We start from the raw sequence: 11,874 nt of genomic DNA on the forward strand, positions 1-11,874 counted from the left end.
GTGTCATCATGGCAAAATGTGGTCCTGGAGACACTACTGTATTGAGAACTACCACAAATGTGGTTTTGACTATTTTGGCAGGTGGTTATATGTCTGTCTGTCTATGGCCAGATTTTGTCCCCGCAATAGCGTAGTATCTGTTCAAGATACAGACACAAAACATTACATGTGTGTAGTTGAGATCAAAATTAAGGCAGAGTTGAAATATGGGTGTGATCCGAACAATGGGGCCTTGAAGTAGTGGGGTAGAAAGTTGGAAAGGGGCCTTGGCCCAAGCACTTTATAGCTCTGGCCTGATAGCTGTTCAAGATGCAATCATGAATCTTTACAGGTGTGTAGCAAGGGTGCCAGATGTTGAGGGGCAGAAAGTAGGGAAAGGGCCATTGCCCCACCACCTCTGGCACAATTTGCCCTTGCGGCATTACAGGATGGTCTCTAGTGTATTTTATGGTTTAATTTGGAGGACTTGTTGGACTAATCAATTTACTAACTAATCATTTCAGCTCTTTATTGTCATTTTTAATCTGGCCACTCCTCCCCTTCTAATGGAAAAAGGCAAATTGATAGCAACCTGCTAATACTTATCTAGTGTACTTATGTAGTGTGTATCTAATGTGCTTCTAGTACTCTTAACTTACATTAAAACGTACAAATGTATTGGTTTATTTATTTTTATTTTTATTTTTTATTTATTTATTTCAGATTTTGGATTCCAATAAGTTCAGGTTTCAAAACCCTCCATTGGATAAAGTAGCAGAATGGTGCAGTCTTCTGGCAACGACTGACTGAACCCGCTTCGTCTTTCTTTCATCTCCTCTCTAATCTTCTGTTTGCACAGCTCTCTGTCTTGTCAGCATAGTTTGTTTAGGTCTTATGCCCGTCAATACAGCTGTATTCCTTCGTCTGAAGGTACCTCTGAAAAGATCATCTGTGATAAATTCCTCGGTAGAACAATTTCCTTAGCTGCAATCCTAGACTTTGTTTGGAAAATCATTAAGAAGTGATTTACCTTAAACAGCAGCAAAGAAACCATCTTTCTGCCAGTTCACTTTCTTTTCAACACAAAACGATCCAAAGGGAAGATCATCTAAAAGAGGCATACTTTTTTCCCCATTATCAAAATCCACACGCACCTTATGGTGCAATATGCTAATCTTCCTTAAAGCAATAGTTCTCTGTTGCTGAGAGTTAGAGGAGAAGAACAATACCACTCTCATATCTGTATGGTAAATATATAGCTAGAGTAAGCAACCGGTTAGCCTAGGATAAGAAAGACTGAAAGCGAGGAAATAGCTAGCCTCAATATACTAGTCGATATTAACTCATTGTAGATATATCAGTATCTGTGTATATGTTGGCCATCAAGTTAAAAGAAATTGCAGTTTGTGTCCTGGTCACAATCTAAGTGATTTTTTATCAAAATGATTATTTTATGTTAAAAACAAAGATTATTGGCAGACACTATCAGATATTTGAAATTTTAAATGTTGGCCTTAAAAATTCAGCCGAGCATGAAATAAAATCCATCTACTACCTTTAAAACTCACTAAATAATAATAATAATAATAATAATAATAATAATAATAATAATTCATTCATTCATTCATCTTCAACCGCTTATCCCGGGGTCGGGGTCGCGGGGGGTGCTGGAGCCGATCCCAGCTGACATTGGGCGTGAGGCGGGGTACACCCTGGACAGGACGCCAGTCTATCACAGGGCACATAGAGACGTACAGAGACAGACAACCATTCACACCTACGGGCAATTTTAGACTCAACAATTAACCTAGCACGTGCATGTCTTTGGACTGTGGGAGGAAACCGGAGAACCCGGAGAAAACCCAAGCAGACACGGAGAGAACATGCAAACTCCACACAGAAAGGCCCAAGCCGGGATGCGAACCTGGAACCTTCTTGCTGTGAGGCAACAGTGCTACAGTACTACACCATAATAATAATGATAATAATAATAATAGCTCCTTTGTTTAATCCGTACAAAATCCAAAATGTAAAAATGTCATTATGTTCCAGACTGAAACAACATTTTGTCATTTTTACGCTACAAACAAGATACATATGTTGTGTTGTGTATGCTCGTTAGCAGATGTAGTTCCCTGTTTCTGGCCTTTATGCTAAACTCAGCTCTAGCTTCATATTTAACGTGCAGATATGAGAGTGTTGTCGATGTTCTGATCTCACTCTCAAGCAAGTGATTCAACCCATTTCCCAAAATGCCTATTCCTTTAATATGCTGTCCTGGTAATAGAATTTGGCAACATCAAGAACGTACGGAATGACAGAAAGGCTAAAATACATTTATTTTGGCCTGGGTGGTGTCAAAACCACTAATAGTGTGTGGTTATAGCCACACTGCTTTAGATAATGGCAAAGAATAACGTAGAAATATAAAAACGTAGACAAGTAATAGGTGAATACTCTAACAGGCATTAGGAAGAAAGAATGGTAAGGCGCTCACTGACCAGCGCTGCAGCTCAGCAAGGAGAAAGAGAGTGTTGTTTTCCTTCGACCTCAGCAGTCAATGACTCACTGGAAGGTGTTGCCAACAGACACAGTCTGACAGTTTAATATTTATGCTGTCAATTCCAAAAACTAACCTTGGTAATTAGGGGAGGTGATTCCGGACAGATGTGGACGAAGGGACAAAAGAGCCTTTTGTTTGGCTCTTGTGAATGCACCCACCTCTCCCATGACAACATTAAAAAACAGGCCCAAAGTCATTGGCAGCCTGATTGGTCCGCTGCTCTGCGTGCTGGATGAAGTCACATTTCCTCATGGCATGATGTCACTCTTGGGTGGGACGTCACGTCAAGCGGCATTAGTGCGAGACATCCTGTTGACTGCAGAGCAATTAGCAGCATTTCATCCATTTCGAAACTGCACATTACTCAAACTAAGCTGAATTATTTCAACGTAGCAACTCAATATTTTGCCTACAGTGGAAATGTAAATACAAGCAGGTGTGTGTTATGGTTACAGAGAAGGGTCTGTAAGCAAAGAGTCACAGGTGGAATCTGTCAACAGCACTATACCTGAGTGCAGAAAGGACACTCAACTACTGTAAATGAGAGCAAATAGTGTTGTTGTGTGTATCAACACATGCCACAACTGCCATTATTACAGTAATATAAAAATCAAAGTTTTCCTAGGAACAGAGTGATATACTTAATCATGGAAACAATTTTAAAATCACAGGAAAACCTTCAACCATACCAAACCCCCATGCACCAAACTTAACAATAAATGAGGAAAAATCTGGATCAGTAAATGCAAAACAATTTCTGTGAGAGCAGCTTAGTTAACATTGAAAAAGTAACAATACACAGGCTAATCTTCCTACAGTAGCCTACGGAAAAGGTTACTGAAAAGTTTCAATATAAAAGGCTAGTCCACTTTGTATGAATATGTGCTTAAACTAAATAATACTTAAACACAAAGATACATACTGGTAGATAGATAGCCCACACTAACCACTTCCCACCATTTGCACTAAGTTGTGGTGATTGGTCAGCCGAACAGCCCTGGCTCGGCCTCTCCTCTGTAAGAACTGTCTGACCACTGACTGTAGCTCTGTTTTCCCTCCTAACAGATTAAACACCACATACACCACAAACTGCTGCTTGTCCACAGTAACACACCAGGTAATTCACATGTCAGTCCAACATAAATCCTATATGGTTTATGATGAGTGTAATAAGGATATGGCAAGAAAAATACCACTGTAAGGCTCTCACATAAATACTGATGTGATTTTACAACATATTCTAATCCCTGAAACCTTGAAAAACACGCTATTAGTGAAAATTTGCACATTGAGCTATTGTATTAGCTGAAGGTTAAGACCAACATTTTATTTTTATTACCATTAAAGCTTTTCAACATTATGTATTTTCTATAATGAAACAAAGAACCCACTGATGCTTATTCAACACCATACCACACCATTGTTCATAAAAAAAAGCACCCAAACTACAAATTACCCATACAAAATAGAAAACTTTGCACTAATTATTCAAGCAAAGCACTTTCTTTTTTCTTTTTTGCTGCTGCAACTGGTACTTTGTGAAATTCAACCACTTCATTGCTGACATTAACCAATAGCATAAACCACAGACTTATCCTCCTGCAATGTTCCAAACATCAACATAATTTATTGACTTTTTCCCACATCAGCCCACCTGGGCAGAGAGTGAATACAGGTAGTTGCCATAAACACCCAGGCTTTATCGTCAGGGGCAAACACAGCCAGTAGTCATTTTGTTGCATACTCCAGTTTAATGAGAGATGACCTCAAGCCATTTATTGGCAGTAAAGGACACCCTGTAGCAGCTTAAGTGCATCAGAGCCAGAGGTTTCAGGCAAAGGTTCAAGTGTAAGGTCAATCAAGACAGAAGGCATGTAAACGGACGGATGCTCTTCGGGCGAAGACTCTTCTGAGCATGTTGCTGTGGTGAAGTGAATTCCAGGTGTGATTAGTTTGCCCCTCCCTTGATTCAAATTCTCACATTTAATTCTGCTGTGTGGTTTGGCAGGCTTGAGTTTCTCTCACACCTAAATTAACTGAGGAAAATCCCTTAATGGGTTGAATAAAATGTGGTGTTAGAGCAAAAGGCTGGCATTATTTTCTTTTATCACCAATTCATTGTTGATTAAGTTGATAAAGTGACGTCTTCAAATGCCTCATTATAAAATATATATATTTTATAATATCAATATTCAATTTGTGATTATATATTAAACAAGACAGAGAAAATCCTCATATTGACAGGAGCAGTAACATGCACATTTTTTTTGGCATTTTTGCTTGAAAAAGGACTCAAATGATAAATGCAATATCAAAATAGGGCAGACTTAGATTCTGTTGATGAAGTACTGGTTAACCAACTAATTATTATATGTATCTATTATAGACATGCAACATTTAAAATATCTTAAATTACTACATGTATGTGTGAGGTGTCACGCGTAGTGATGATACCGCAGATAATCGCTGACTGTGCCGTTCTCCTCAGCTCTGCAGAGAAGCCCAGCATCTTTCTGCTCATTGTTTTCATTTTCCAGCCCGTTACGTTTTGAGCTCTGGAAACCTTTAGTAGGCTTTACCTTGCATGGCAGCTGGATTGTTGCTATATCACAAAATTATATGAAAATCCATCTTGTTAGGCTTTAAGCAATGCTCAATCAGTGTCCTGTGAGGAGCTACTTGTAGTTACAAGCGTGGTTTAGTTGTGTGTGAGAGGGCACTGTTTGTTCAAACAGCAAAATAGTTAAGTGGAAGATGAGCAATCAACAGTTTTGAAATCTTTTCTCATTGGAAATTATGTTTTAGCTCTTCTCCTGACTGGCTTCGACAGGAGTTTGATAGACAGAAGGTTCAGCAAAACACCTGCCAAGTACTTTTTGAAAGGGCCTGCCAAACAGTTTCCAATGACGGCTTCTTAAATGGTTCTGTGTAATAAACCATCTGGCATGTCAGGTTACAGCAGGCTATCTAAAAACAGGCTGCCAAAAAACAGACCTTGAGCGACTAGCTGGTAAACCTAGTGGAGCATTTAGCAGCTAAATAGCCAGAAGAAGAAGCAGAACATAAGAAAGATATGCTATTTTTATGAATATGTTTTTATTATTCCATTGCACTCCTGGGAAACCTGGAGCACACTCATTATATGTGATAGTCATGGTCACAAAAAAAGCTCGGACATGCTAGAAAACATAGAGAAAATAGTGGGTGGGTGGCTAGGGGCACTCTATATTCAGTCTCCACATGCATGGCCAAACCTGATGGGGCCCTTCACCCAAGTTTTGTTGTGCTCAACCCAGGGATCCAGGCCTTGTTATTGAGCAATATGCACATCTTTATGCAATGGGGGTCCGCCCCCACATGCACTGCTTGTGTTTTATCTCTCCTTTTACAAAGGAAGAGGCCCTGCAAACAGTCACCTTCACACCTCTCTTAGCAGCTCTGCTGAATGAGTTCAAGCACCTCTCCATTCATACATTGAAATAAACTAAAAAAAAAAAATCTGGGTAATGGTGAGTGAGCAGACTTTTCTGCTCGCTGTGAAGGGGAAAAACAAAAAAAGTATCCTACAACGTCCTGAGATCTTCATATGAAAGAGGAAAAAGCACAGGCTCCTGTTCAGTTATTGCCATTGAAAAGTTTATAGGTTTTTCCGAAAGGGCAATTGAGGAGTAAACCGTTCGACAATAGGCCTAAAAAACCCCAGCAGCTTGGAGCCTTTATGAAAGTGCCAAATATGAATCACTGCACTGCGGATGCCAGACGGCCCTTTCCTGTGTTGCTAAGAGAGCCCCTTGGACTGGAACAGGCCGGGCGGCCAGAGGGGGGTTAAGTGTTTTGGATGGTTGTACAGTGCTGCACGATAGATATGACTTGATGCTCCTATTTCTGCCCTGCAGCATGGGTGGTCTGTGCTTGATTTTATACTACCACCTATTAGCACCAGGAGCCAGTGATTTATGCAGCTGTCAACTTCAACTTCATCAGATCCGTCAGCCACTGGTGAATTGTGGGTATGCTGGCAAAGCCTTTCCTCTCTGCACCTCCTACTTTGGGGCTAAAGTAAACCACCCCTGAGAGCAACAAGAAGGAAAAAATGGCTGTTAAAGAGAAAAATACAATTTAGATAAATAACAACCATGCATACCACTGAGGCCTCCTCTGTGGAGAGCTTCCAGCCCAAACATCTGGCTGGCTGCATGTACAGAAAAGACGATGTTTAGGTTAAAGCAAGGTGAGAAAGCAGAAATTCATGGCTGAAACAGCCAAATAACTGTTGAACAACTTGGGGATCAGTCAGAGGATGCACAGAATTATTAAGGGTAATGGTTGCTGGGAAAAAATGTTGTATCAAGTAAATAAATAAAAAAGTAGCTGTGAGTTCATGGCAGTTCAGTTTCTAAGAGTATGTAAGTATCTTGCTAGGATATTATGCTTGAGGACAGACTGTGTTAAACGGGAAAATCTTTTAAAAATGAGTGGATTGAGTGAGCGGTGAGTTATTTTGCATCAGGTTGTACAGTATCAGTAATGGAAACTGTGGGTAACAGCTCTTATTCGCTGGTTAATGAAGAAAAAGGTGTTATTCCCCGTGGGCAGAGCAGAGTAATGGGCTTTGGCTTGGTTGTAATGAGGCTGTTGGATTCTTACTGGACTGGTGCTGCGGGCCAATTTCAACAAACATAGGCATGAAAGGAAGGAGGACTGTGCATATGGGGGATTTACAGTATGTAATTCTTTACCATAAGGAGTGTATTAGCAACAAAAAAAGCACTTGGGCTGCTATTGTGATGTTAAGGGCGCTGCATTTGCGATTAAAATACTGATTAGTAGAAAAGACATTGGGGTTTAAAGTGTCAGGGGCTAATTGCTTTCACTGAAGTTGCAACTCAAGAATGTTAAACATTATTAAACACTTGTTACAATAATACTTGTCACAGTAACTTTGTGGAAACTGGTGGACGGATCTAAAAGGAAAATCATAAGATGTAGTGGTCTTGATTAGTGATTCCCAAATGTATACCCGGGGGTGTACTTATGCAGTTGTTATGGGGTAAGTTGAAAGATTGTGGAGTAGCCGAAGAAAATGATTTTATTTAAAAAAAAATGTATACACATCCAGCACCTTCCACTAACCCGAGTCAGATACAGTATAATACATTAAAGCCACATGTTATCAAAGACATTGTATGAAATCTACTTAGCAAGCGAACAGAGAAGTCCAAAGTGTTTGCTAAACGTGTATACATTGTTTAAATACTTAGCTAAAAGTAATGGATGAGCAGTTGAACTAGTTAGCATAGCATGCTAGTATAGGTAGGTAAGTATAGGATGCTGCCACAAATCTATTCTGTCATTTTGTTTGCAGTCCTTACTTTTAGGCTGTACTGCTGCTTGATATGCAGCTGTCTTGTGAGAAGATGCCCCAGACCTCCATGACAGATATCCACAGTGAGCTGTTAGTGTTGACTGCATGTAGGGTGTAACTGGTGGCGTAGGCCTCTCCTTGGTGTAAAATGGTTTATTTAATTTATGTTGGGTCAGAAGCAAAGGTCATACTTTTTCGATGAGAAAAAAAATGCCTGTTAAGGTCACATGCAAGCTTTCCAGATGCCAGAAAGTGTGATCAAACAGTTCATAATTAGAACCATATCATTTGGTTACATTATTATATTAAATATGGCAGCTTGGTTTTCCCAAGCAAAACTAACTTCACAAGCGGCTGACCATAATTTGGGGTTGTGTTGCACTTATGCAGAGGGGTAATGGTGCAGGAGGAGGGTGTGTGTGTGTGTGTGTGTGTGTGGGTTACGTGTGGTAGGGGTGGAGTTGCTGTAGAGAGAAAGAGAAATATTCTGGAGGATAAAATGGTTGGTAAGCATTCAAATATGCATTTATTTAGTCCAGAAGCAACATGAGTCTAGGATAAACTGGCGGAGAGAGTAGGTAGGAACATGAGTGTGTCACAGGGGAGGCTTTTTAGCTTTTGGCTGCCAGTGCCGGAAAAAAAGTAGAGGGGAAAAACATTTTACATAGGCCTACATCATACAGACTGACTATACAACAGCAGCGACTGCAGTCAGTTGTCATAGTGAAAATGGAAAATGAACACAAAAGATATTGTGCTTTGCTTTTGCTATTTGCTTTCTTCCTGAGAGTTAGATAGGAGATAAGTTAGTTATAGTTAGTTATATATAAGTTAGTAATAGTTAATTATTAATAAAGCCACAAGCTGCCTTCAAAAGATAAGATGTTAAACATTTTTTATAAAATAATAAAAATGCTATATCCCTGACAATCGCGATGGGGATTTTTCGACATTTTTTTTTATGACTTTTTTCAACATACCACTATTTTTTTTACTTGGTTCCTGTTTCGAATCCCGGCTGTGGCCCTTCTGTGTGGAGTTTGCATGTTCTCCCCGTGTCTGCGTGGGTTCTCTCCGGGTTCTCCAGCTTCCTCCCACAGTCCAAAGACGAGCTTGTGTTAGGTTAATTGGTGACTCTAAGGGCGTGATCACACTGTCCTTTTGGCCGCGGCCGTTTTTTCAGCTAAAGCCTATTACCTTTAAGTAGTGTGAGCGCACCCGCTCCGCGCTCAACTGTGGCCAGCGGACCGTCCACGGCCCGCTTGAAAGAGGTGGGCTTTAGCGGAGCCGTTTGCACATGTACGAGCACGAGCGTGCGCACGTGTACGAGCACGAGCCCTACGGCAGTAGCGTTATGTCCGCCTGTTCGGACATGTAAATAGGAGGACCATGCGCGGACAATTAACAACAACAACAACAATGGTGGTGAAAGGTTCACGTTGGTGTGATGCGGAGGTGGAGTGTTTACTGCAGATTTGGTCGGATGAAAATATTCAAAAACAGTCGACAAGACGCACAAAAACTCAGAGGTCTACGGAAAGATTTGTAAACAAAGCCACACACACGCGATCAATGCGTGTGACGTGTTACGGCTTGATGGTGTATGGACAGCAAGAAGCATTGGCTGAGGCCGAGGCAGTGTGAGTACAAACGGGGCTGGGGCGCGGGGGGGAGAGGGAGGGGGGACAAGTACCCTAAAGTCCGGGTCGTGGTCCGGGAGGACAGTGTGAGCAGACCCTAAGAGCCTACTCACACTGTCCTTTTGGCCGCGGCCAAAACCGGTTTTTCAGCTAAAGCCTAGTACCTTTAAGCAGTGTGAGTGGACCCGCTCCGCGCACAACTGCGGCCAGCGGGCCGTCCACGGCCCGCTTGAAAGAGGTGGGCTTTAGCCGAGCCGTTTGCACATGTACGAGCACGAGCGTGCGCACGTGTACGAGAACGAGCACGAGCCCTACGGCAGTAGCGTTATGTCCGCCTGTTCGGACATGTAAATAGAAGAACGGACCATGCGCGGACATTTAACAACAACAACAATGGCGGTGAAAGGTTCACGTTGGTGTGATGCGGAGGTGGAGTGTTTACTGCAGATTTGGTCGGATGAAAATATTCAAAAACAGTCGACAAGACGTACAAAAACTCCAAGGTCTGTGGAAAGATTTGTAAACAAAGCCCCACACACGCGATCAATGTGTGTGACGTGTTACGGCGTGATGGCGTATGGACAGCAAGAAGCATTGGCCGGCCCTGGCAGTGTGAGTACAAACGGGGCTGGGGCGCGGGGGAGAGGGAGGGGGGACAAGTACCCTAAAGTCCGGGTCGCGGTCCGGGAGGACAGTGTGAGTACGCTCTAAATTGCCCGTAGGTGTGGATGTGAGTGTGAACAGTTGTCTGTCTCTGTTTGTCTCCATGGGCCCTGCGATAGACTGGCGTCCAATGTCAGCTGGGATTGGCTCCAGCCCCCCGTAACTCGTTGGGAAAAGCAGTTGAAGATGAATGACTGAAAGAACTTTTTTCCACATGACTTTTTTTTGACATACTATACTATAACTATGATGAAAAATGTGAAAAAAAGTCAGTAAGGGTATCATGACTTTCAATAGGCACTGTACTCCTATACTATACTATGACTTTTTTACTATGACTACACATATTATACTGACTTGCCCACTTTTTTCAAAACATTTTTACTTCTTTCGACATAATGTACTATGACTTTTTTTCGCTTTTTTCAACATACTGTACTGACTTTTTTTCTTTTCTTCCGACCTGACTTTTTTCCCTTTTTTCGTCATAGTATACTCTGTTGAAAAAATAGTATAGTATGTGGAAAAAAGTGATAGTATAGTATGTCTGAAAAAGAGAAAAAGTCATAGTATAGTACTGTGCCTTTAGAAAGTCATGATATCCCTACTATACTCACTTTATTCGTCATAGTGTGTGGAAAAAGTGAAAAAAGTCATAGTAGTGCCTATAGAAAGTCATGAAACCCTTTTTGAAAGACTCATTTTTTTGTTTTACAGCCTTAAATGATAATACATAAAAAATATATATGTTTCCAGTGTAATTGACACATTTGGCCTTACAACATTCAAGTTAAATTCTTTTTTTTTAATTTCTGAAAATTAATAAAGAATGAAAAACTAGAATAGCAGGGTTACATGTTCTGTAGGATTTAGGTCAGAGCTCTGACCCAAAAAGTTAAATTTTGGTCTCATCTGACCATATAACATGCCATCAGAATCTTCAATATGTTTTTTACAAGACTCAGTGTAACATTTTTTTCAGAAGAGGCTTCTTTCTCTCCAGCCTGCCGTACATGTAGAAATCGACCAACCACTGCCATTTACACTTGTAACTCCTTCAAGGTCACCATGGGCCTCTTCGTAGCTTCCCTGATCAATCTTTCCCTGGCTCGGTCATCCAGTTTGGAGGGGCGGCCCGATCCAGGCGAGGTCTGGGTGGAGCCATATGCCTTCCACTTCTGGACAGTACTCTGAACCGTACTCAGAGGGATACTTAAAGCCTTTGAAATCTTTTTAAATCTTTCTCCTAACTTGTGCCTATCCACAACTTTATCCCAGAGCTCTTTTGAAAGCATCTTTCCAACCATGGTGGATTCTTTGTGTTACTATGCACTACTAGCAGTGGAATTAAACTCAAAGAACTGCTGATTTTATTCTGAAGTGATAAAAAACACCACAATTGATGTCAGGTGGAGGCCAATGAACTTGGTGTATAATCTGGAAGGTGATTGGTTATATCTGATCATTGGTATAATGGTTATTCTAAAGGGACTTATCCCTTTTCCAACCCTGCTATTCTAGTTTTTAATTTTTCATTAATTTTAAGAAATTTTGAAAAAAAATCACTTGAATGTTGTAAGGCAAAATGTGTAAATCACGCTGGAAGAAATATACATTTTATGTATTATCATTTCAGGCTGTAGAACGAAAAAAGTGTCTATTTC

The sequence above is a fragment of the Echiichthys vipera genome (genome assembly GCF_963691815.1).
Source record: "Echiichthys vipera genome assembly, chromosome: 4".
NCBI lineage: Eukaryota > Metazoa > Chordata > Actinopteri > Perciformes > Trachinidae > Echiichthys > Echiichthys vipera.